At 37.7% G+C, this 27,260-nt stretch overlaps 1 long non-coding RNA gene across 2 annotated transcripts in view; it reads left to right on the top strand.

The window, feature by feature from the left end:
* LOC111095264 overlaps positions 1-27,260 on the top strand; it is a 68,032-nt gene that overhangs the window by 32,736 nt on the left and 8,036 nt on the right. The window contains exon 1 of one of the 2 annotated variants that reach the window (XR_005357196.1): positions 5,902-6,089. The exons of the other annotated variant lie outside the window; for it this stretch is intronic. This is a non-coding gene — a long non-coding RNA (uncharacterized LOC111095264). Of the gene's footprint in view, positions 1-5,901; positions 6,090-27,260 lie in introns of those variants that run through there. 2 annotated transcript variants of the gene reach the window in all.

The following is a 27,260-nucleotide window of genomic DNA, read 5'->3' on the forward strand; positions in this document are numbered from 1 at the left end:
CTGACCTAAGTGGTTCTGTGTCTTCAGCTGTGCCTCTTAATTTTGATTCCTCCAACAAAGTCTTATTTGGTGCCTGCTTTATCCTTTGCATTTTGCTTGGCTCTGGAGATTCAGTGCTGACCAAAATAATAATAATGCCTGCCCGTACCTAAGTCACAGCGTTGGTGAATGAGAGAAATGAGATAGTAAATGTGAAAGCTCTTTGTAAAGTGTACAATTCCATAAAAATTAGTCATAACCTGATACCATTTCCAATTGCAAGTATATGTGGTATCACAAATGGGGCTTTGAAGATAATGAAAACTCCCTGAGCATAAATTGAAAATACATTTATATTGTGAGATTGTGAAGTCTAGAAATCGAAAATGGACAGAATGCTTAATAATAAACAATTGCAATGTGCCAATCACTTGCTTATCATCTGTGTTCCCCACTCAAATATAAATGTAGAAACTTTTCCCTCCTTTACTACTATTATTTCAGCTCTTAAAACAGTACAGGTACGCTGTATGCACAGAATATTTGTTGAATAATAATTTGATGAACCTCTTTTTGTGTATGAATGTTATTTTTTTAGGGTAAATGACAAGAAGTAGAACTGGTGGGCATAATGTTATATGCATTTGGTCTTTTTAAAAAAATATTTACTTATTTGAAAGAGAGAGAGAGAATGTGCATGCACACATGAATGGGGGAGGGGCAGAATTAGAGGGAGAAGTAGACTCCCTGCTGAGCAGGGAGCCCAATGTGAGACTCTCTCCCAGGATCCTGGAATCACAACCTGAGCTGAAGGCAGACACTTAGCTGACTGAGCCACTCAGGTGTCCTAATATATGCGTTTAGTCTTGACAGATACTGCTAAATATCCCTTCTAATCGACTACTAATTCATCTTTTAATTGCCTAGTTCATTTTAAAAGACATTTTAAGGGGCACCTAGGTGGCTTAGTGGTTGAGCGTCTGCCTTTGGCTCAGGTCGTGATCCCTGGGTCCAGGAATCAAGTCCCACATCCGGATCTTCACAGGGCACCTGCTTCTCCCTCTGCCTATGTCTCTGCCTCTCTTTCTGTGTCTCATTAATAAATAAATAAAATCTTAAAAATATTAAAAAATATATTTTAAGCCTGTATATTTTGGTAGAATTTATATCTGGCTAGTATACATATATTTTTCTTCTGGAAATAGCATTATTTTCTTTTAGGAATTATACCTTCTCTTATCCTTTTTGTGGGAGTTATCAAGTTGAACATACTCATCTTGTGCTGCAGTACATTGCATTCTGGAATCCCATCTCTCAGGTCATTAATTATTGGTCCTAATGTGGCCATTGTTTCTAATCAAGGCCAGTTAGTCCCTACCTTAGGATTTTTGGACCTGGGGAACTTGAAACTTGAATTAGTCATTTTCTGTCGGTTGAAGCTGTAAGACATAAAATTCAGACTTTGCTAGTTGCCATGTTTTCCACCAAATGGAGAAAGCCATTTGACACTAAGAAAGAGAAATCTGAAGCCAACATGCAGATAGGAACAGAAGGGATGAGTTCAAATGCAATCTGAGTGCCTGGTTCCTAGGGTTTAAGTAATCACTAAGATTTGGGAAATACCCCAATTTATTTTTAATGGTTAAAATAATAATTTCCTTTTTTGTTTGTTTGTTCAAATTAGTTCACAGTGGCTTTCCCCCATGTTTAGAGCCAAGAGTCATAATAGTGAAGCTTGCTGCACAGTATCTTGACTCATGGTATCTCATATGTAGCAATATATAAAAGTACCCATTTTCCCACTTATTTGTCTATAAAATATCAATATTTAACATTTCTTGTGAATATGGTAAGTGAAAACAATGATATCACCTTATTATTTAAGTCTATGTTCCTTAAGAACTAGCTAAATTGAGAATGTTATTATGAAGAAATTCACTAAATATGATGGCTATTGATCTTTGTTAGTTATGTACGTTGCAATTATTTTTTCCTAGTCTGTTATGTGCTTTTTAAGAATTTTGTTCATGCAAATGTCACCATAGAAAGGTTAATAATATGCATATATTCAAATATATTATACTTTTCCTTTATGATTTCTGAATTTTTTTGTCTTGTTTAGAAAGACTTGTCCTACCTCCAGATTATTTTTAAAAATCAAAATTCCCTTTTTACAGATCTATACATTTATTTCTACATTTAATTTTACTCTAATCCAATCACTATACCTTGCCCTTTGCATATATAACACTTACTTTGCAAGATATCTGTTGCTATCTCTACTTTTCAGATTATGATAGGGAAAATGAGGTTCAGAAAGTTGTCCAGGTTATCCACAGCAAATGCTGAGATTCTGACACCAAGGGCATGCTCTTTCAACCTTGCAATGCCATCTCTGCAAAATATAGCCTTGAAAACAGGTCATTTATAGTTGATGGCATTTACCTTATTTATCTTTCCAGTCATTCTCAAAGTGATCTGAGTGGCTAATATAACAAATTAATATAACAAAACAGACACTTATTGTGTAAGGGAACTGATGTTAGCACAGCTGTGATATAAATGAATTCTATGCTATGTCCTTGATTAAAGATGGATGGATGGATGAATGATAGCATCACTCAGAGGCTGGGGTGGCAAGGATCACACTGACCCCATCTGTACTGGAAGAGCCAAGGTTAAGCAAGAAGCCACGATTTGGAGTAAGATGAGGAAAAAGCTGGCTGTCAGGTGGTGTGCAGCAGCCTGCCAAGGCAGAGCTGGCTGTCTGGAGGTCTCAGCTAATCACTGCCGTTCCCATAATTGTTACATGTGGTTCACTTCTCTGAATCCCCAAAGCACCTCCAAAGACCCTCATAGCTCTTTTGTCCTTGTCTGTTTTTGCCCAATAGATTAGGTGCTCCTAAGTTTGGCACTGAGTCTTTGTGTCCTGCGCCCCAGTGCCCTTGCAGTAAAAGGTATAGAAAAGAGCTGTGGTCAGCCCACAGGTTGAGGGCCAGCTGGGGACACTGAACTTTGGAATGTGGTCTGTGAGCTCATTTCAAGAGGGAAAAATCAGAAAATTACCATATTATTGATGCTTTTCAAAGAAGTCTCAATATTATAATTTTGGTGGTGAAAAAGCAATGCCAATGTTCTTAATGAAAATCTTCTATTCAAAAAAAAACTTCTATTCAATAAAGTGGGTAGGTAATTAAAGTTCTAAGAATAGTTATTTTATTTTTTTGTAGAAACTAATATGGTTATTTTCCTTTTGAGTAAGAGAAACATTGCCTCTAAATAATATGTACATACACATACACCTCATGCACACCTACCCATATGCACACATCCATCCATCCATACATATTGTGCCTGAACTTGCCTTCACACAAAAGGAAGTTGCTCACCACTGGAGCCCATGCTCAGCAAATGCCTAGTCCAGCAAGGGCTCAATGCATTAGATTCCAGGCACATTCAACCAGTAATATACCAACTTTTACCAACTTTCCCTGTTGATGGATCCCACCATAGGGCCAACACTAGCCTCAGCAGCTTCCTCCCTGCTGGTCCGTCATGAGCAGTGAAGGGTACAATAGTGCCTGCCAGGACAATGTCAACATCCCAGCACTGTTCTTTAAATGATGGCCTGACCAAAAATTGCTCAGCAAACATTGCATCATATGTGCATTTTGCTCATAGAAATGCAGTCACAGGGGCTGTGGCAGCTCTGGAGGTCCCTTCAAGAGAAGGGACCTTCAAGAGAAGGTCTCAGATCTCCCTTCAAGAGAACCTGCTGTAGGGGGCTCAGCTGATAGCAGCTGTTGGACTTTCCCTATCTGGTGATGCCAAGGCCATGCTTCCCTTAGATTTCTCCCAGCCATCATCTGAGCATGGCAGGGGCACTAGAGCCAGGCCTTTCCTGCCTGACAGGGGATTCCTTCAACAGGCAGTGTTTGCTTGTGGACTCCCCTCTGGCCTGGCTGAGACTTTTTGAGAATCAGAAGGTGGTCTGGGGCTCTTCCCAGTCAATCCTCCTTCCTTCCCTCTCTCCTTTCATGGGTGTCTGATCTGTGTCACCGTCTGAAGCTTCTCTCTGTACACCTCTGCTCCCTTCTCCTTTATCCTATAGATATTTCTCCCAATAAACCTCTTTGTCCATTCTTGGTGGCTATCTCTCAGAGAGTCTGGATTGATACAGTAGTTCATACCCTCCTCCCCCCCCCCCCAAAAAAAAAAGAAAAGAAAAGAAAAAAACAAGGAATTTTTTTCAATAAATATATTTTTTACAGATTTTATTTATTTATTCATGAGAGACACACAGAGAGAGGCAGAGACACAGGCAGAGGGAGAAGCAGGCTCCCTGTGGGGAGCCCAATGTGGGACTTCATCCCTGGATTCTGGGATCACGCCCTGAGCCAAAGGCAGATACTCAACCACTGAGCCACCCTGGCGTCCCTCAATAAATATTTTGTAGCATTTATGTCATGCCAGGCATAGTTCTAAGCATTTTACACCTACTTAATCATTTAGTTCTCACATCAGCCCTGTGGTGAATTATTATTTCCATTCTGCAGATCAGAACACTGAGGTAAACTTGTCCAATGCCACAGAACTATTGTAGTGGGGCTGGAATTTACTTCCACTGCACCATGTTATCTCTTATGTTAGAAGTCCTTTGCTGTGCTGAGATTGCAGTATTTAAAGATAAGTATTTTTTTAAGTTTTTATTTAAATTCCAGTTAGTTAACATACAGTGTGATATTAGTTTCTGGTGTACAATATAGTGATTCAGCATTTCCATGTAACACCCGGTGCTCATCACAAGTGCACTACTTAATCCTCATCATCAATTTAATCCATCACCCCACCCACCTCTCCTCTGGTAACTATCAGTTTGTTCTCTAGAGTTAAAAGTCTGTTTCTTGGCCTTCTCTCTTTCTCTCTCTCTCTCTCTTTTCTTAATATATCCTCAAAATTTTGGTCCATTTCCTTGTAGGATACCAAGCTAAAGAAATAAGACTTTTCTCCCAATACTAGAAGGAAACTGGCTTCACTAAATTTGCTAGGAAAGAGTCTTCAGTGTGGCAATTTCCTATGGGGTTTTCAAGATGATTTTCAAGAATTGTGGCTAATTTTTTCTTACATTAGAACATACCCCTACCCCTCTCTCTTACCCTGCAACTTCACTGAAAAACCTTGCCTGGATGAAGCAAATCTGTGAATTGTCATTCTAAATAGCTAATTTCTCTAGACTACAGGGGGTTAATTAGCAAGAAAATGTTCTTCTCTGGAAAATGTACTAGGTAATGTACATGCTTCTAATAATTCAAACTTCTGGACCACCTGTCAAGTTTCTGCCCGTTTGAGAAAGAATAAACCTGAACTGGACATGTTGAATAAATTGCCCAAAGTCAGAGCTAGTTCAGTAGCTGAGTCATATGGAAATCAACCCTTATCAATTAGCTTATGGTTTTTCTTTTTTTTTTTTTAATTTTTTTTTAATTTTTATTTATTTATGATAGTCACAGAGAGAGAAAGAGAGAGAGGCAGAGACATAGGCAGAGGGAGAAGCAGGCTCCATGCACCGGAAGCCCGATGTGGGATTCGATCCCAGGTCTCCAGGATCGCGCCCTGGGCCAAAGGCAGGCGCCAAACCGCTGCGCCACCCAGGGATCCCCCGCTTATGGTTTTTCTTTACTTGTATTTGGTTCTGTCCTTTTAAACTTTACCAGCTGACTAGTGTCTATCTTTCTGAGCCCAAAATGTAAATAAAAAACAGCCTGGCTTTGATGGATTGTCTTCACTATGGCAGTCATACCCAGTTTAACTTTTTCATGATGTCATAGGGACATCTTTATGAATCATAATTACTTTAATGATGACATTTGTGAAGTTATTTATGATTTTATATGAGCACATCTGTTATTAAGTTTTTTTTTTTTTATTCAGAAAATGTTTGTGGCATACCCTCTGCTAGTAGGCAGAATTCTAAAAATGGGTGCCAAGATCTCCTGCTCCCTGTGTCCATGTTTTAAATAATCCCCAGGACTGTAAACATGATAGATTTTGCTCCTGTAATTGGGCTATATTACTTGGCAAGTTGACCTTAAGATCTGGAGATTATCCAGGTAGGTCTCATCGAATCACCATGACTCCTTTGAAAACAGAGTTTTCTAGCTGGTTATAGAAGAGGCAGGGGATCCCTGGGTGGCGCAGCAGTTTAGCGCCTGCCTTTGGCCCAGGGCGCGATCCTGGAGACCCGGGATCGAATCCCACATCGGGCTCCCGGTGCATGGAGCCTGCTTCTCCCTCTGCCTGTGTCTCTGCCCCTCTCTCTCTCTCACTGTGTGCCTATCATTAATAAGTAAAATAAAATAAAAACATTTAAATTAAAAAAAAAAAGAAGAGACAGTCAGGTATTCAAAGCATGGGAAGGATTGAACAGTTGCTGGCTTAAAGATGGAGGAGGCCACATGATAAGGAATGTGGACAGCCTCTAGGTGCTAAGAGTGGCCCCTGGCTGACAGACAACAGGGGAAGGAAGACCTCAGTTTATAGCCTCATGGAGCTGGATTTTGCTAACAGCCTGAATGAACTTGGAAACAGATTCTTCTCTAGAGTACCCAGAAAATAACTCAGCCTGGTTGACACCTTGGTTTCAACTTTTAATGCCCTGACCATGTTGTAGAACCTAGACACTGAGCCTGGACTCCTGACCTGCAGGACTGTGAAGTGACAACTGGAGTTGGTTTAAGGTACTAAAATGATGGTAATTTTTTATGCAGCATTAGTAAACTAATATGCCCTCTATGTGCTGGGCACAGTTCTTGGTGCTGGGGGTATAACATGGCCTCTGCACTCAAAGAATTTATGTTCTGGGAGGAGGATGAGGGATGAAGGAGATGCAATGAAGAAAAACCAATACAGAGGCATACAGTGAAAGATCAGATTGTGGTTAGTACTATGGAGAGAATTATAAAAGGGCAATATGATTGAGAATGTCTTGGTTCCTTCAGATTACTTGGTCAAGAGTAGTCTCTCTGAGGCTGCTATATCTGGAAAGGCTTACATGACAAGAAGATTCTGGGGAAAAAAGTTATCCAGGCATAGGAGGGACCATGGCAAGGGGCTTCATGTGGAAAGAACATGTAACTGACAGAGGGAAAGAAAGGAAGCTTGACTGGGACTTGGATGGTCAGAGTGCCAGCAGAGGAGGTAGGAGTGATGGTTAGGGGCCAGAATAAGACAGGACTGTGTGTGTCTTGGGAAGGAATTTGGATTTGATTCTAAATGGGTTGGGAAGCCATTGGAGGATTTTAAACAAGTTATGATATGATTTACATTTTTAAGATTTTGTATAGCATGGAGGCAAGTAGAAACATTCCAATTAAAATCAGGAATAGAGCAGGACTTTCTTTTTTTGTTTGTTTTCATGAAATTGAAATATTTTGCCAGCTGTTTATGCATAAAATATATTTAAATTTTTAATGTATTCTTGGGCTCAGGGATATTTCCCTTTTAACTTAGGGTTCTTTATCTTCCTTTCTATGTGTTTATGTTCTTTTTAGTGAGAACATTAGAAGAAATTTACAGAGAACAATATCCAAATGTCCAACTAAGAATTGACATTTTAATGTACTGACATGTTCATTCAAGTTCTTACGTTTTTTTAATAAAATAAGGAAACTGTGTAAGAGTAAAGTTCATTCTGTCCTTCATTCCTATCTTATTTTCTTCCTAAGAAGGTATATGCATTATAGATTTTGTGTGTATCCTTCTAGGCCTTTGTTCAGTTTTAATTTTTTTTTTTTTTACATCCACAAGCAAGTTTTTATTGTTTGGTGGATTTTTAAAATTAAAGATTCTATCTTTATTATATGCATTGTTCATTTATATGTAATATATTTTTATAAAAGTTATAATAACTGTAAAAAAAAAGATTGCAGAGGGCAATTGGTAATGGGTAACTATTTCAGAATCGATTGTAGACATTCAGATGAGCAAAGATGGTGGCTTAGACCAGGGCAGTTGTAGTGGAAGGAGAAATAAATGGACAGACTTGAGGTCTATTTCAGAGATAATGTTGCTAGGTCTTGCTGATGGATTGAATAGGACACAAGACAGAAAGAGTAGACTCAAGATATCTCCTGGATATTTTTAGCATTAGCAATTGAGTGGAGCAATTTAGTCCTCTCTGACTAAAATAGGGAGGACTAGGGTTGGATGAAGGAGAATCAAGAGGTCTCTGTTGGCCATATAAAGTTTGAGATATCAATTAGACATCAAAGTGGAAATGTCAAATCTGCAGTTGGGTTTATAAGTCTGGAGTTCAGAAGGGAAGTTAGGACTGGAAATACAAATGTAGAGATGACCAGCAAAATGAATCATGCTTAAAGCTTTGAGATTACCTAGGGAGAGACTGCAGATAGAGAAGAGAAAAAGAATGAGAACTGGACTCTAGGGTACTCCAACATTTAGAGATCAGAGAGTAGAACCAGCATGGGAGGCTGAGTAGGACTGGCCAACAAATGAGAAGGAAACAGGACAGTCTGGGGTCCTGGAAGCCTAGTAGAGAAAGGACAGGTCAAGGTGTGAAATCATGTCAGTGACTCCATCCAGCTCTGTTACTTTTGATCTCTACCACAAGCCTGTGCAGTAAGCGGTGATAGAATCACTATTTTCATTTTAGAGATAAAGAACAGCTTTGAGAGATTAAATGACTGGTCTCAAGAGACCTGGCTCATCAGGGGTCCTTCAGAGTATATGGTTCCTGACCCCGGCCCTACAAGGAAACTCTGCAGCTACCCTTTTTTTTTTTCTTTACTATTGGGTTGTATTATAGTAATGTCCTGAGGCCTGTGATACATTTAACCCTCTGTGCTTCTTTAAAAAAAAAAAAAAAAAGAAAGAAAAAAAGAATGCTGGCTTTTTATAGGTTCATGACCAATTTTTGTGGTTTTCCTGGCTCCCTCATTTGCTGTAAAGATGCCAACTAGCACTTCTCCCTGCCCTAATTGCCCCTGCCTTGAGTCACCCTGGCTTGCCTTCTCTTATTTTAAATTTGTAGAGCACTTAATGATTTACACCTGAATATCAAATGTGTGGCTGATAACCAAATGATCCATAGACGATGCTAAGTATATATTAGAACTCTTTAATTTTTATATCATGTGTGGCCCTGTTTGATAATTGTTAAGGTTATATTAAGTGAAACAGAATGCTAACCTGGGCTTTTGGTATTCTTGCAGAGATGTTTAAGGCTTGGAGTAAATAGCAGTCCTGAATTTTCTCTTTTCTTTCATAGCAAATTAATTTGTACCCAGATCATCTCTTTATTGCTAGTTCTGGAAAAGTACGCTAGTTTATATTTGGCTTTAATCATTAGGAAGTAATCATTGAATCAAACAGCCTCAAACCCATGCTTGAGAATGTTATTCTTTTTTTGGTCTCTGCTTCGTTTAAGGAATATTCAGCTACTGAGAAAAAAATAAAAGGAAAAAAATTAAACAATGAAAATCACAGAGTTAGGCATTAGAAAAAAAAAGCACATTTGCAAGATATGGAAGTTGCGTTTACACATACAATGATTTGGTTGGTTTGGTAGTGTAAAACGAAATTAAAAAACATTTGTTTTAAGTGTAAACCTCAGCCAAAGTTTATAAGGGAACTCAATGGACTGGGATTGTTTTCAATAAAAAATTTTATGATACTAGTTTGTATGGTTAGCTCATAATAATTTAGTTCTTTCCAAAATAAAATGGCACTTATTTGTCATCTTATTATTCAAACTATCTCCTTGATTTTGTACCTAATGTAGATGGTGGTCAGATCATAATAGTAAAGGAAAAAGATGTCTTAAAATTGTAAAGTATTTAGAAGCCTCCTTACTTCTTTTGTGGGGAAATATGTATTCCATTTATAGGGATAGCAAGACAGTGAGGAAGGAGACTCACAGTTTTGGAGTTCTATTACATATGGGCCACCACATCAGGAGTTTCTATGTGTAATAGTTTGGTTTTTGATTTACGTGTTTTATATCATTTCTTCCTTATGATGAAGGAACAGAGAGAGGTTGATCATCTGGCCCCAAATCACACAGCTAGTTAACATTAGAACTCATACATAAACAAGGTGGTCTGTATGAATCTGTCAGATACAAGCTTGGACCAGGGAGAAGGGGTGAAGGAAGCTGTCCTTCCTGGAGTACACCTCCATCTTCCAAACAGGCTTTGCCTTGTCACCACAAATGGCTGCAGAGGAAGGCAATGTCATCCTCACTGTCTCTGCAAAGGACTCAATTTCCTCAAATACCCTTTTGGAAGAAATGTATTCATGGAGGGGTCAGTCATCTGAAGGATCTGAAAATCATTGTGTTAGTTTGCTCGGGCTACCAAAATAAAGAACTTTGGAGGGAGTGGCTTCAACAACAGAAAGTCATTGTCTCAAAGTTCTGGAGGCCAGAAGTCTGAGAGCCATGTGTCAGTCAGCAAGGTTGGTTCCTTCTGTGGGCCGGGAGGGAAGAACCCATTCCAGACTTTTCTTCTTGGCTCTGTCCTCACAGCATCTTTCCTCTGTGCATGTCTCTGTCCAAATTCCCCATTTTTATAATGACAGGATTAGGCCCACTCGCATGACTTAATTGAAGCTTGATTAACTCTGTAAAGACTGTCCAAATAAACTCACATTCTGAAGTACTGAAGGTTGGGACTTTTTATGAATTTGTGGGGGAAACAATTCAAACTGTAGCAACTGGGTATCTTCAGTTCATTAACTTAACAATTCATTGATCCCTCATGCCAGACCCGACACTGTGCCAGGAATCAGTGTCAAGGCAGCCATTTCCTTACTCTCTATCAGGGGAGACAGATATCAAAAAAGCCCTGCAATAAAATGTGAAGAGTGACATAATGGGAAGACTACCAGAAGCTGCAAGAGGTGACTAGGAGTTGGCCAGATGAGGGAATGCAGGGGAAAATGTTTTCAAGTCTTCCCCTGAACAAACCACGAGGGGAGAAGAACTTGATAGTTTCCCTCTCAGGGTTAGGGCATGTAAACCTAGGCCTGTCCACACAGGTGGGATATTTCTTTCATTGAGGTTTCCTGCTTCCTCTTTCAAAGCATATGTGTTTATATTCTATTCTGTATATATGCTTGTTGGTTTTTAAATACATAATTAATATTTTAAATCCTGTACCACCAAGAAAAAGCCAGGCCTAAATGGCTTCCTAACTATCACCAGGAAGATATAACATTTTTATCTCCTGTTGTATGCCTCAGGGGTTCTCACTTTATCCCAGCTTGAGAAACGCGGCTCTGATTAGTCTAGACCTCATGCTTGGATTAACCCTAGGCATTCGAGAGTTTGGATTTGCTATGGTTTGAATTAAAAAAAATCTCAGAGAAGCCTAAATTAAATTTGAGTGGTGTGGATAGATGTTTCAAAACATGCTGTTATGTATACTGTAGGGGTGTTAGTGATAGTTCCATAATATTAGTTAGTGGTTCTTTTATGAAAAACCATGGGGAAAATATTTTCTCTGAGGATTCTGGGTCAGAAATAGCTTTCCTCTTCCAAAGTTTTTAGCTGATTGTTGTTCCTTCTTTGCTTTGGCTGCTAGGAAACTCAAAACTAAATTACCATTTCATCTGCAGTATTTGTTTGGGACTTTTACTGTTTGGAGTCTGTCTAGTAACATTATCATTGTTTTCATCTTACTATTTTTTTTTTAATTCAGAGAGAGAGAGGCAAAGGGAGAAGCAGGCTCCCTGCACGAAGCCCGATGCGGGACTTGACCCTGGGTCTCCAGGATCACACCCCGGCTGCAGGCGGCGCTAAACCGCTGAGCCACCCGGGCTGCCCTCATCTTACTATTTTATCTTTATTATCCCTACACCTTTTTAAAAATTTATAACATAATACCACTATGTTTTATTACACAGATTATATATAATATACTATAATATTGTAATAATACTAGTATATTGCATCATGATGTCTATAACATTTTTTAAATGCATTCTGAATGCAGTGGACATTGCTGTTTATATGACTTATATCCATCCTTTTCTTCATCACTGTAAACTATCCCAGTGTGCATTCACAATGCATCCTTTCCCATTATAGCCTGTGGTTTCGGGGAGACTGGCTCCATCCTCAGCTCCAGAGGTGGACATGAGCAGTCTAGAGATAACCTTCCAACATGGCACAGTGGTTCAGAAATGCAGGCCTAAGACAGTACCTGGCAGGTCGCTGGACTAGTGGGCTGATTCATGGATGGGCATGTCACACACTTCTGGCCAGAGAGATAAGAGGGGTAGTTTCTCGGGCCAGACATTTTCTTTCTTTCTTTCTACCTTTTTTCAAAAAGATAGATTTATTTATTTATTTATTTATTTATTTATTTATTTATTTATTTGAGAGATTGAATGTGAGAGAACACAAACGGGAAGGGGCAGAGGGAGAAGGAGAAGCAGACTCCCTGCTGAGTACAGAGCCCAACACTAGATCATGACCTGAACAGAAGGCAGATGATTAACCAACTGAGCCACCCAGGTGCCCATGGCCAGACATTTTCTCTCTCCACACAGGGAGCTACTGGACTTGGAGGGAGGTAAAAACACTGAAGAAAGCATGGTCCCAAAACTGTAGAAGAGCTGAACTAGTGTCTCTCAGTTAATAAATGCTGAAGTCTCACTGGTCTCTGGGCTTCTCTGCTGCTCAGTCAAAAATAAAAATAAAAATAAAAATAGATGTCAACCACAGAGCCTAATCAACATATTAGGATTTTTTAAATGCATTGGTATCTAGAAAAGGTTAAATTTTTCAAAAAATTTTAGAATTGAATCTTTATGTGTGTGTATCAAAATCCACAAACTAGAAAGTTTGCTTTCTAGTTATTTCTCACTACATCTCTGAGCCAGATATAGTCCCCTATGATTTAAGCCATTCTGAATTGTTGTTGTTTTGTTGTTTTGTTTCTGTTTTCACATAAACCACCTCAAATCCTTTCAGAAATAACACAGAACATAAATAAATAAGCAAGGCTAAAATGGCGACAAGAGAAGTCATTTATAGTGGGATCTTGTCCCACTTCTCCATTCTTAACTCTTGTTAACTCTTGTTATGACTCTTTTCTTTGCACCAGTTTTGTCCCAAGTCTGGAAGGATTGACTGTTCTCTAGACGGTCTAGATGGTCATCATGCCATCTTGACCATATGCTTGCTTTCATCCATTGCCGCTATCTCTTGTTCTTGTAGGTTAACAAGAGTCCACTTAAACATCACTTCTTAAGGAAGACAGACCTTAGCTTGCTTTTTAAAATACTTCCTCAGCACCTTGTCCATCACCTCTCCATTAATGCAGCCATGACATAGCTTTGTAGCCACTTACGTGCCTCCGGTAGGCAGTAAGTTTCTTGAGGGTAGGCATGAAGTCTCCTCACCTTAGCATCATTCTCTGTAACACAGTGCCTGACAAATAGCAGGTACTGAATCCCTTTGTATATAGTTCATTGTCCTTCAAGGTAAGCAACTGGAAATCGAAGAACAGAGATACATTTGGTTCTTTAATAATAGAAGGGGTTGAATCCCAGAGGATAAGATTGTCCTGTACTGTGGAAAGAGCTCAGAAAGTCCAGGTTGGATTCTATAATTCCAGAATATTATATTTAGGAGGGTTCTTAATTTGACTTTCTCACTTTTCAAATAAGAAAGCTGAGATCCAGAAGGAAGAGGTAGCTGGCCCAAGGTTTCATAGCTTATTAGACTCACGGCCAGGAGAACCCAGGTCTCCTGCCCAGACTGCTGCTCATTCAGCTACTTTTCTGCCATGCTGTGTCCTCTCAATACCTTGTATGACCTTGACTTGAGTCATCTAAACCTTGCTGAGTCCTTTGTTTTTCCATTGCAAGAATGGAATTATATTATCTCTGGATAGTTGGCTAGAAACAAATGATAAAAATACATGAAAACACTTTGAGAACTATAAATGCATCTTCAAAGCATGAGGTTTCATCATAGGATGCTTCTCACCCAGATACTCTGCAGAAAAAGTCACTCATTTGCATTGGTGACAGGAAACATTGTTGAATCCTGCAATTTAGCATCTATAAAGAGTAAAATTGAAGACATTACAGAAAGCATCTTTTCCCCATTTGTTTTAACAAGCATTATTTCATTTTAATAATCTGTGACAAAATGTCAGCTAATAAGAAAAGCATGCTAAATGCATGAGGTGAAAATGAATACAGTCAGCACTGAAGGCTTTTTCTGAAACACTTTGCTATCAACTCTTTTGTACAGTGGGAGATCAGTGCCGCCAGGTAGGCTCATGTGGGATTTGCCAGCCTTAGAAATTTGTGAAAAGAGTTGGAGTCAAATTGGGTTGCTGACTTAGGTGTCACTCAATATGCCTAATTTATGCATAAAAACTTTGTTTAAAAAGGTCTGGATATGAGAGATTTGGGGGCATGAACATTAAATGAAAGGCATAGTGAACCAGCTATTTTCAATCCTATCACTCCATGCTCTTAAAAATGTTTATGTAGAGGATGCCTGGTGGTGCAATTGATTAAGTGACTGACTCTAGGTTTCAGCTCAGGTCATGATCTCTGGGTTGCAGGATCAAGCCCTGTGTTGGGCTCAGCGCTCAGCACACTCTGCTTTGGGAGTCTGTCTCCCTCTCCCTCTGCTCCTCCCTCTGTTCTCTTTCTCTCTCTCAAATAAATAAGTAGATCTTTAAAAAATGTTTATGTGGAAAATTTAACCAGTTTTCATGTATTACCAACACCTATTGTGTCTAGATACTTACTAGGTCTGAGAATTAGAGAACTAGACCCACTGGGTGCTTCCCACTCACAGGTATAGTCTCTTGAGGAAAAGAGATGAAAAGGTTATGAGAATTATTAAGGCGAGTACAAGGCCCTGGAGGGGAACATAGTGAGGATTCCTCAATATTACCAGGAATTGACTGGCATATCAGAGCATCTCAAGGCCAGCTTAAGGCTGACAGTCGATCTGCTTCACAACATAGTCCCACTTTCCATTTCTGAACTTTCAAGGTGCTTCTTTGTCCCACCCTTACTGCATTTAACAATAATGATAACCAAATAGCTACCATTTAATAAGTTCCTATGTGAGAGGTTCCTAAGTGGCATCTTGCACAAATACTCATCTTTAGTTTGGCCCTTCAAATAACTCTAGTTTGCATTCCCTGCTCTATAGCTTTCATGCTTTGCCTGGGGTAGAGGAGTAGAAAAAAGAAGGCAAAACATGAAAGCTATAGAGCATGCCTGGAGATCAATGGGTACAGACAAGAACAGAGAACTGAAGGCACTGGGAAAGAGGATGCAGGATGGCTGAGTGGAAGAAGGGAGAGCAGGCAGCAGAAATGGAGGAAACATTTGAAACTGTGGTTGAGCATTCGTAAAAATTGTAAAAAGCTGTGTTGGGGTAGTTGGGGAAAAAGTAATGATAAGAATGGTTAAAATAAAAAACACAAGGAACAACAAGGTTGGTGAGGATGTGGAGAAAAGGAACCTTTGTGCACTGCTGGTGGGAATGCAAACTGGTGCAGCTCAGCTGTAGAAATAGTATGGAGTTTCCTTAAGAAGTTAAAAGGAGAGAAAATGAGTGAAAATATCAGTGAGGGTGACAAAACATGAGAGACACCTAACTCTGGGAAATGAACAGGGAGGTAGGTCGGGGCTTAGGGTGACTGGGTGATGGGCACTGAGGGGGGCACTTGGCAGGATGAGCACTGGGTGTTATGCTATATGTTGGCAAATTGAACTCCAATAAAAAAAAATCATTTATTATTTAAAAAAAGAAGTTAAGGGAATCCCTGGGTGGTGCAGCGGTTTAGCACCTGCCTTTGGCCCAGGACGCGATCCTGGAGACCCGGGATCGAGTCCCACGTCGGGCTCCCGGTGCATGGAGACTGCTTCTCCCTCTGCCTATGTCTCTGCCTCTCTCTCTCTCTCTCTCTGTGTGACTATCATAAATAAATAAAAAAAGAATTAAAAAAAAAAGTTAAAAATATATCTACCCTATGGTCCAACAGTCACACTACTGGATATTTACCTCCCAAATACAAAAACACTAGCTCAAAGGGGTACATGTACTCCTATGTTTATAGTATCATTATTTACAATAGCCAAATTATGGAAACAGCCCAAATGTCCACCGACAGATAAATGGATAAAGAAGATATGGTATTCAAATGTATATATAATGGAATACTATTCACCCATAAAAAGAATGAAATCTTGCCATTTGCAATGACATGGATGGAGCTAGAGAGTATAATGCTAAGCAAAATAAATCAGAGAAAGACAAATACTGTATGATTTCATTCACATGTAGAATTCAAGAAACAAAACAAATGAGCAAAGAAAAAAGAGAGAGAGATACAAACCAAGAAACAGATTTTTCACTATAGAGAACAAAATGATGGTCACCAGAGGTGGATGGGTGAAATAGCTGATGGGGATTAAGGGGTGCACTTGTGATGAGCACTGGGTGAGGTATGGAATTGTCAAATCACTGTATCGTACACCTGAAATTGATACCACACTGTATGTTAACTATATTGGAATTAAAATAAAAACAATATAATAGTAATAAATACATTTAAATGAACAAATAAAAAGTTAACTCTAGGAAAAGCTATAAGTTCAATGAGAAAAGGTATGAAATCATAGTATTTGATATATAATTATGTTTGATATATAATTAAGAAGTTGAGAGTGGTATAAAAAAACTTAATGCTTAACTGCTATAACAGAATTCAATATAAAAGGTTTTAAATTTATAAAACAAGATACAGCAATTTAAGCATCTTATTTAAAGATAGGGAAATGATTACCAGGAGAAGTAGATAAAGTAGTTGAAAGAAGTTGGCTCTAGGGCAGAGGACTGGGGATGTGATGGGGATTGGGGCAGTATATTATCATTTTTCAGTATAAACCTGTTTATTTGATTTAAAAAGGGCATTTATTATTTAGATTAAAGAAAGCAACCAACCTTAGCAGTTATTCTTCCCATGCAGTTTTTCTTGATGCCTCCCATATGGTCTAAATTATTTGTCTTTCAATCTCCTCCCCTCTGAGTCCCCATCCCCTATTTTGTGCTAATGAGCACATTGTATGATTTGTTATGCTAAGTTTTTTATTATTATTTATAGTCCAATTTTTGCCACTAGATGATGAGCTCTTTGTCTGTAGGGACTATGTGAGAGGTTCCCCAAAATCTCTTGGTTCATGTTGCCCTTTCTGTCTCAGTCATTTCTTTCTGAGGTCCCTAGCCTAAAAGAAATAGCAGGTCTGTTTATTGTTTAATTAGGTCAAAACAATTTAAGATTATCCTTTATAAATATAAGTGCTTTGAGAAGGAGCATCAGGAGCTTACAGTGCATGGTTCTCATGTTGGAAAGGCCCCAGTTTGTGTCCCTTTTCTTTAATGTCCTCACAACAGGGATTGCTAAAGCAGCTAACCACAATAATAATGGAAATTGAAGATTAAAAAAGACGAAGACTAATCTGGAATTCTACCCCTCATAAAAGCACCTATTTTTATTGATCTATTCCTATCTAGTCCTTGTCCATATATAGACATGATATTTTTACATATAATCAGCGAAATGTATTGTGATTTATTCACCCACTTACGATTTTATCCCACATAGTTGTCCTTGCTGGTAGTTAGCTTGCATAGTGGTTATTGTAATCAACTGTAGATTTCACCACATTGTATTTATTTAACCATATTCCAGAGAATGGATATATTGATTGGATCTTTTTTACTCTACAATTAGCATCTTTCTATGCCTATCTCCATTATTCTTTTTGATTATTTACGTAAAATAATTCTCTAGTAAAGGCTAAAATGGGCATGAAATTTTAGAATTTTAGAATCTTAAAACTGGAAAAAAAATTGCAACATCAAATCTCAAATTCAAGGCAAGGATGCCTTGAAAAACAATACGCCTTTTCCCAACTCCTTCCAATAAACCTCATTTTCTCATGTGGAAGTTCACCCATTTTGTTTATTTACAAAACAAAAACCTAAAACTTCTTGCTTTTTTGAGCCCAAAGCAGCAACATTTACTCCACTTATCTGTCCTCAGGAGCTGTACAAATGGGTGTGTTCTCTCTTTCCACATGGCAGCCCTTCACATATTTGAGGGTGATGATCATGGACAAATGACCTTTGCACAGTGTTTCAACTAAAATATTCTTCATCCATGACTCTGAATCTTCCTACTCACTCACCTCTGCGATTTTCTGCCCCAATTACCCAAACTTCCTCCTCTCCCTGACAATCACCCACAGTACCCCCAGCCTTCTTCATGGGCTGCCTTTCATGTCTGTGCCGCTGTATTGTGTTAGTGTGCAATGCCATCATTGCCTTTGAGTATCACTAAGAAACAAAACCATTGCCAATTAAATTCTGACATGACATCAATTATAAGCATACTTCATTTTCAGAAGTGTTAAAATGTGGGGAAAAAGTATTTTAGAATCAGTGAAATATAGTTTCGGATTGCCAATATGTGCCATCCAGTGTAGCTCCTGGACCTGGAAACAGTATTCCCAAAGTGGTTGGCTCTCCCTGACATTGGTTGCTGTCCCAATTTGTACCCTCATGAGAGGGCCTGCTTAGGCAGGGGGTAAGGTTCTTGTCATGCATGATATGGTTTGGTATTCTGTGTGTGTGTGTGTGTGTGTGTGTGTGTGTGTGTGTGTGGTGTGTGCATTATAAAGACATGTCCCATGCCCTAAGAATAGCAATATAGTTCTATTCTAATAGTCCCCATAATGGGAATAATAGGAACAATTATACCAAACGACTATATTGCAGAGTCAGAATCCAGGAATGGAGAAACTCTATTCAAAGTTCTGGTAATGAATATTAAATCAAATTAAAAAACAGATTAAGTCTGAAAAAAATGTTAAATTTATGGTCATAGCCCCAAATACAAATGACACAGATTTTGACAATGCCACAATGATAATTTAACAAATACATGGTGAGAAGTAGAGGGAAGATGTGTGTATCACATTTCAAGTATAAGCATTTATAAGTATAAGCAAGTATAAGCATTTCAATATCCTCATATCAGAGAGTTCACAAAAGGTAAAGTTGAAGCATAGTTTAAGAACAATGAATCTAGCTTTTTAGTAAGTTCAGAATTATTTTCATCCCTTTAGATGTAATAATATAGAAGGATAATTTAGGAATTGATATTCTTGTTGGGAAGAAAATTGAGTAATTTTCAGCAGTTCTTTTAATTCTACACAATTTATACTTTTACTGTTTATTCAAATAAAACCAAATTTGATACTTTTATTAATAGTAGTACTTATAGTATAATCCGTTAAAAAATCTTACTTCTAAATTTTCTTAAGTTCAGTAGGTTCTTAGTTTTTTTTTTTTAATTTTTATTTATTTATGATAGTCACAGAGAGAGAGAGAGAGAGAGAGGCAGAGACACAGGCAGAGGGAGAAGCAGGCTCCATGCACTGGGAGCCCGACGTGGGATTTGATCCCGGGTCTCCAGGATCACACCCTGGGCCAAAGGCAGGTGCTAAACCGCTGCACCACCCAGGGATCCCATTTAAAGATTTTAGTTTTTTTTAAAAATCTTTATCAGTAGGTTCTTGAAATCCATGGTAGTTAAATTCTATAAAGTCATTGCAAAAACTTAATTAACAAATACCAAACCATTGTTCCTAGGGGAAATGCAGGGTTAGGTTCCTACAAGCATCTGATCGTAGCATTTACATCAACCAATCAATACATAACCTTGATTTATGCGTGCTTCTGTTAAGGACACCTTATTTAACATTGCTGTTGATTTATTAACAGTGAACTCAAGGCTGACAGCTCTGAGTCACACTGGAACAAGCTTATCTGACATACACATTTCTAGCATAAGGCACATTTCAGCCCTCTTGCACTTAGGAGGACTGGATAGCACTTTGGTGCTGTGCTTGGTGGGGGGCATTTTAAACAGTGAGAACACTAACAAAAAGCACAAAGATGCAAAAAACCTTGGCACTAAATAGGCTGCACAAAGGACACTTTTTTAAAAGATTTTATTTATTTATTTATTTATTTATTTATTTATTTATTTATTTATTCATTCATTTATTCATTTATTTATTTAATAATAAATTTATTTTTTATTGGTGTTCAATTTGCCAACATACAGAATAACACCCAGTGCTCATCACATCAAGTGCCCCCCTCAGTGCCTGTCACCCATTCACCCCCACCCCCCTCTGTCCTCCCCTTCTACCACCCCTAGTTCGTTTCCCAGAGTTAGGAGTCTTCATGTCCTGTCTCCCTTTCTGATATTTCCTACCCATTTCTTCTCCCTTCCCTTCTATTCCCTTTCACTATTATTTATATTCCCCAAATGAATGAGACCATATAATGTTTGTCCTTCTCTGACTGACTTATTTCACTCAGCATAATGCCCTCTGGTTCCATCCACGTTGAAGCAAATGGTGGGTATTTGTCATTTCTAATGGCTGAGTAATATTCCATTGTATACATATTTATTTAGAGAGAGAGAGTGTGAGCAGGAGAGAAACAGAGAGACCTTAAAGAGAAAATCCCAAGTAGGCTCTACACTCAGCACTCATCACATATCCCTATGCAGGGCTCAATCCCACAACCCTGAGGTAGTAACCTGAGCTGAAATCAAGAGTTGGATGCTTAACCAACTGACCCACCTAGGTGCCTCCAACGGACACCTATTTACTCCAAAACAGAAAGACAGAGCATTTCTTGTTTGACCTTTGGGGAATGTTCAATTTGGGTCTCTCAAATTTTTGCTGTTCCATAGGTATTAGTGAATGACTATTTAAGTAAACACTGTGAGTATTGATTTGGGAGTTACTTTTATTTAAAAAACTTTAATTGATATATAATTGACATGTTACATTAGTTTCAAGTGTACAACATAATGATTAGATATTTGTGTATATTGCAAAGTGATCACCACAACACAGCATGTAGGCAAATTCACAAGTACAGAGTCCATAAATAATGAGAATTAATTCTATTTCTAATAAAACCTTATTTCCCCCTTCTTTCTTCTCTCCTTTGCTAACTACCTACCTGTCCTTACATGTTTCTATCCATAGAAAGATGTATGGAATTGTCAGCAAGAGTTGAAAATCACTATAATTGGATTAAATTTTGAATTAAAAACAAAAATATAGTAATATTTGTTTTTACAAATATAATGATGTCATTGTTTAAAATGATAGAATATAGTATTAAATATAAAAATAAATAAGATTTTTTTGTTTATTTATCACAATGGTATTTGTGTTCTTTCCCCCACACTGAAATTCAATAGTGCATGAGAATGGGAGGAAATACCCAGTCACATACTACTGGTTTTAGTATAAATTATTACTATGTTTGTTGGAGAAAATTTGGCAAAGTTCACTCAAAGCTCCAATGGTTTCCATTCTCCCCTTTTAAAAACTTATTTTATTTAAATCCAATTAGTTGACATATAATGTATCATTAGTTTCAGAAGCAGAGTTCAGTGATTCATCTGTTGCATATAACACCCAGTGCTCATTACATCATGTGCCCTCTTTTATGCCCATCCTCCAGTTACCCCATCCCCCATGTACCTCCACTTCAGCAACCCTTAGTTTGAGGGTTCCATTCCCTTTTATACAGTTATGACATTTGGAAATTTCACTCATGGAAATAATAAAAAGTTTATTAACACATATTATTATAATCAACCCTATAGACAGTAAATGAGACCTCACAAGAAAGAAATACAGCTTTTGTAAGTCATGTTTTTAAGGAGGTAGAATTCTAAACAAACTTCACTTAAAAGATATTTCAATGGGGGGTTCACAAGTTCTACAGTAAGTATGTATTTATGATGTGGAGGAAAAGGATAACTATTATTTAGGAATAATACTTGTACCTTCAAGAAAGCATAATCCTCAATGGTATAATTTACATAAATGCAGACACTTGAGTTTTTGGTCATTTTTTTTTTTTTGAGGACCTTGTACTTACTTGGCATGCTCATAAACATTGCATCATTTAAAGTAATTTGCATTATAACCCTGTGAGGCACGTTTAATTATCTCCAATTTATGGATGACAGTACCTAGATTCAGAGAGATTATACATATACCCCTAAGGGCCCCCAGTTAATAGTCAGGGACAGAGTCAGGACACAAACTTTCTGACCTCTCAACTACAAATGCCAGCATCAGTGTTGTGAGGCCATTGTCCTGTAGAGACCAGCAGAACAATTTGCCATTTTATTATTACACACACACAAAAAAAAGACATTTTCTGTAATCTATCTCATTTAAACGTTACAGCAACCCAATGAGTAAATGATAGTATTACTAAATGTGGTCCTTCATGTTATTATTACAAATTATTTCAATCAGGATATGTGATGTTAAGTAGACCATTCATTCCTTGAACCAACATATTCCAGGTGCCTACAACATGCCAAACACAGTTCTAGGCATTGGTGATACCACTATTAATCAAAATCCCTGCCATCATGGAGCTTTCATTCTTCATTCAGAGACACAGATAATACAAGTTCTACTACATGACATGGGAAGTGGTGATAAATGCTAGGAACAAAAGCATTATGTGGAAAGGGGCTTTCCCCATGTCATGATCTGTTTCTATGTCTGGGTTCTGATCTTTGAGGAGTATGTGATTACTTCATCTTAAAATGGAGACGCTGGGAGAGGAGTAGTTTTGGGGAGTAGAGTGTGCATAGAAAATCAAAATCTTAAATTTGAGACATGTACTAGACACCTAATGGAGACGTCAAGTGGGCAGTTAGATCAGCCTGATGTTTAGGTGAGAGGTCACATGTGGAGATGTAAATTTGGGAGGCATTAGTTTCTAGATGGTACTACTTAAAGTCATGGAATTACATGCAATTACCTAGGGATATAGTGCCCAGGAGAACACCAATATTTAAAGGAAAAGAGGAAGATTGGGAGGCAAAGGAGAATGAAAAAAAGAGGAAGGTAGGAAAAAAACAGGGAACCATGGTGTTCTGGAAATCATTTACTAAAAAAATCCAGATTAGAATGCAGTTCTGTCTCCTAACGTTGTTCCATTCCTAGTTACTAAAGACTTTTATATGCTTTTCTTCTCTTTTTTATGCTTATAATTTTTTGTCCCTAAAAGAGTAATTTAAATAATAATTGAAGTGGTAGATTTGCCAGATGGTAATTGCTAAAATGACTTCCTTTACTTTTTTAAGTCTTTTGGGCACCATTCCAGTTTTCTATAACCTTCAAACATATGTGTAAATAGTTCAGTGAGTTCATTATCTAACTCCCTGAACAGCAAAGCATGATATCATCCAAAAACCAATTCTCACTCCCATAAAATGGAGCAATGAACCATTTACCTTAAAGGACCTTCACAAGAGGGTTCATATACTTATGTAGTCCTTCAAAATTCATGCTTTGCTATTTATTTTTATTTTTACATTTTTCCCATTCCGTAGAGGTATAGCCTTTGCATAATAAATTGAACTAATTTTAAGGTCAATGAATTTCTACACCTGTATAATGCCCGTCTGCCCATGTGCAGATCAAGATTTAGAAACTTTCCAGCACCCAGAGTCCTCTATCATGTCCTGTCCCAGTCAATACCCACAGTCCCTTTCCCCCCATCATCATTCTGACTTACATGATGATTGATTAGTTTTGCCTGTCCTTGAACACAATATAAATGGAATTATAAAGTATTTTCTTTTTGTGCCTGACTTTTTATGCAACATAATGTCTGTGAGAGGAAATCATATCATTGCATGTAGTAGTTCATTCTTTTTAATTTTCTCTGTAGTGTTTCATTTTGTGAATACACTCAATTGATTTATTCATTCTATTAAGGTGGACATTTCTGTTGTCTCCAGTGTTTGGGCGTCATGAACAAAACTCCTGCGGTAGACACATATACACATGTGCACACATTTCTCCCTCTTTTTTTAAAAAAGATTTTATTTTATTTATGAGAGGGAAAGAGAGAGAGAGAGAGAGAGAGGCAGAGACACAGGCAGAGGGAGAAGCAGGCTCCCTGAAGGGAGCCTGACATGGGAGTCGATCCCAGGCCTCCAGGATCAGGCCTGGGCCAAAGGTGGCACTAAACCGCTGAGCTACTGGGGCTGCCCTGCACACATATCTCTTATGCATTTCTTTGGGAGTGAAGTGGGTGGGTCATAGCATATATATATGTGTGTGTATATATATATATATATACATATATATGAATATATATATAATTCTAGTTTCTAAGAAATGCAAATTAGTGAAGTATAATTTATTGCTTATGAAATTAATATATATTTTAGTGTATAAAGTAGCCACTACATTCCATTCTCACTTTCATACATTGCTGGTGTGAGAATAAACCAGTATGTCCTTTTTGAAAAATATTTCATCAGTAGGTAGTAATAATGGCCTTTAAAATTTTTATACCACTTGAACTAGTAGTCCTATTTTTTTTCCTTTTCAATTCTGGAATATATCCTAAGGAAATAATCCTAAATATTTTTAAAAGTTTATGAGCCAAGATATCTACTGGAGAATTATTTGTAGTGAAAAACACAATGGAAATGACCTATGTCCAAGAATAGGGAACACTTGAGGTAAATTATATAACTATTTTTTAGTAGACTATATAATGTTTTGTCTATGAAAAATTTATAATGGTGTAGAGATATGGCTTGCCACAATGACAAATTTAGAAAGCAGAACATGTATTTAAATTTGAACATAACTTTGGGATAAAAATACATAACACAAAGAGAATAAGGCCTTAGGAGGAAATATCAGCAGAATGTTAATACTCAACAATTAAGTGGCAGTTTACTGGCTGGTTATTTCCTTTTCTCTGTTTTGCAAATTTTCTGAAATGGTTTGTCTTGGTTTATTTAAAGATTTTGAAATTTAAGTCTGCACATGCATTGTCAATGGCAGGATAGGATGCTAGTTAAGAGTATGATTCCAAAAGCTCTATTACCTGGGTACAAATTCTAGATTACAGGTTTCATTGCTTACTAGCTGTGTTTTTCTTTGGGCAAGTCTCAGTTCCATTTAATTCACCAGGTATTTGTTGAGTGTCTAGTATGTGCTGGGCAATGTTCAGCAAACAAATGGATAAAATTCACTGTACTCATGGAGCTTCCAATTGTTGTGTGATGTTTGCAAAACAGGTGTCAGCAGAATGTCTAATGTACAGAGTGGTGACAAGTCAACACTGGAGAAGTGTCTGAAATATGAGCCCTTGAGAAGTGTTAATAATTCCAACTATTATTGTATTTATGGAGTCCTATAATTTCCAACTTCTCTTTCAGTTAAAAAAAAGTGACTTTTTCTGGAAAAATGCATTTGACGTGGTGTATAATTAACCACTTTTACTGGTCACTTGAGAGCAACATTGATTACCACCCCAATTAGCACTTTTTTGTTCTGTACTCACCACAGATCATAGGACGTGGCTCTGGCCAAGGTAGAGCCCAGTTTTCCTAAGAATTCTTCCCAGGAATTCCTGCTTCCTTATATTCTTCCCAGTGATAGAATTATTTTTTTATTGTATTTTGCAGTAGTGTAGTATTTTTACCATTTTCAACCAGCGATGCAATTATCGGTTTGGTATTTTCAAAACCAGTAGTGTTTTAGTTTTCAAAGCTGTCATAGTAAAGTGACACAAATAGGAGGCTTAAATAACAGACATTTGTTCTCTCACAGCTCTGGAGGCCAGAAGTCTGAAATCAAGGTGTCAGCAGAGCTTCATTCCCTCCAGAGGCTCTAGGGGAGGGTATTTCTTTGCCTTTTGGGGTATCTGGTGGCTTCTGGCAGCCACTGGCTACCTCTAGCTATGGCAGATATAACCTCAATCCCTGCATCCATGTTTTCTTCTCGCCTTTTCTTTGAATCTCTCTCTGTTCATTCCTCTTTTCCTTTTTTAAATAAAGATACCAGTTACTTGATTTAGAGCCAGCCCTAAATTCTGGGTGATTTCATCTTGAGATACTTAACTAATTACATTTTCAAAGACCCTGTTTTCAAATAAGGGCACATGAGATTCTGAGGGAACATGAGTTTTGGGGAAATACTCTACAACCCATTACAAATAGCAATAATATTATCAACAATACTACTCTTGTGATTTTTAAGTCCATAAAGAATACAGATGGTAAGCAGAACAATGGTTTCCTTACATGTGTGCAGTTCATTGCCTTCTTCTAAAAAGTGGATGTAACCCAGATTTCTTAACAGTGTGATTTTTGAGGAGCATGAGCTGGAGAAGGTTAAGGAAGAGTCCATCCTAAGAAGCTTCAGTCACTGACTTGGTAAAGTTTTGGAAAAACTCTTGTATCCCCATAGGAAGTGAAATCTGAAAAGGTTAAGGGTTGTGTCTAATGAAAATTTACTGGAAAAACAGGAAATGAATGAGGCGTCTAAACATTTGAACAGAGATTTTGTTTTTCTTTGCCATTTCTCTTGATGATGTAGATATTCTGAAAATCTATTATTCACACTAAATCTTTCAGTACACCAACCTACTTGAAGGTTGTTATTTGTGATTCTTCTGTTGATAGTTGTGATGTTTTCCCAGTAATTGGACCCTCTAAATTTTGCTATCTTAATCTAAGCAAATTCCAAGAGCACTTACTATAATGAACATTCAGAGATTAATTTTGACAGTTATACATTTTATAGTGGTTTATAGTTTTGTAAATTAGAAGTAATAAAAGAAAGCTTTATACTGCATATGTCTTTACTCACTTTTGATCAAGTAGCAACATCAGTGTTTAGGACAATGGCATTTATTAAAAAATATTTATTGAACACCCCCTCTGTACCATGCCCTGGACTATGTGTTGAAAATACCACAGTGACCAAAACAGTGCACCTTCCCTTAGAAAGATCCATCTTTGGGGGCAGATAAACAAGTAAACAGACATTCAGAATATAGAGAAGGATATGAGATAGGGAAGAGTTCTAAGGTACAAGCAAGTAGAATACTGTAGCAGTTAAGTGAAGGGGCATCTAATTTAATCTATGTGTGGTGGTATCATTAAATGCTCCTCAGTGGAAGTTCTCAACTAAGCAGAGATCTATGGAGCCAAGGGGCTCAATTTTAGTTGCTCAATAGATCTTTGTTAGAGAGGAGTGAAAGAATGTGCTCATAGTCTGTTATTCTTCTGTCATACTCTTCTGAAAGAGTACTATTTCACTAGAACAACAGTTTAAATCATTTG

Source organism: Canis lupus, chromosome 3, assembly GCF_011100685.1.
Source record: "Canis lupus familiaris isolate Mischka breed German Shepherd chromosome 3, alternate assembly UU_Cfam_GSD_1.0, whole genome shotgun sequence".
Taxonomy (NCBI): Eukaryota; Metazoa; Chordata; class Mammalia; order Carnivora; family Canidae; genus Canis; species Canis lupus.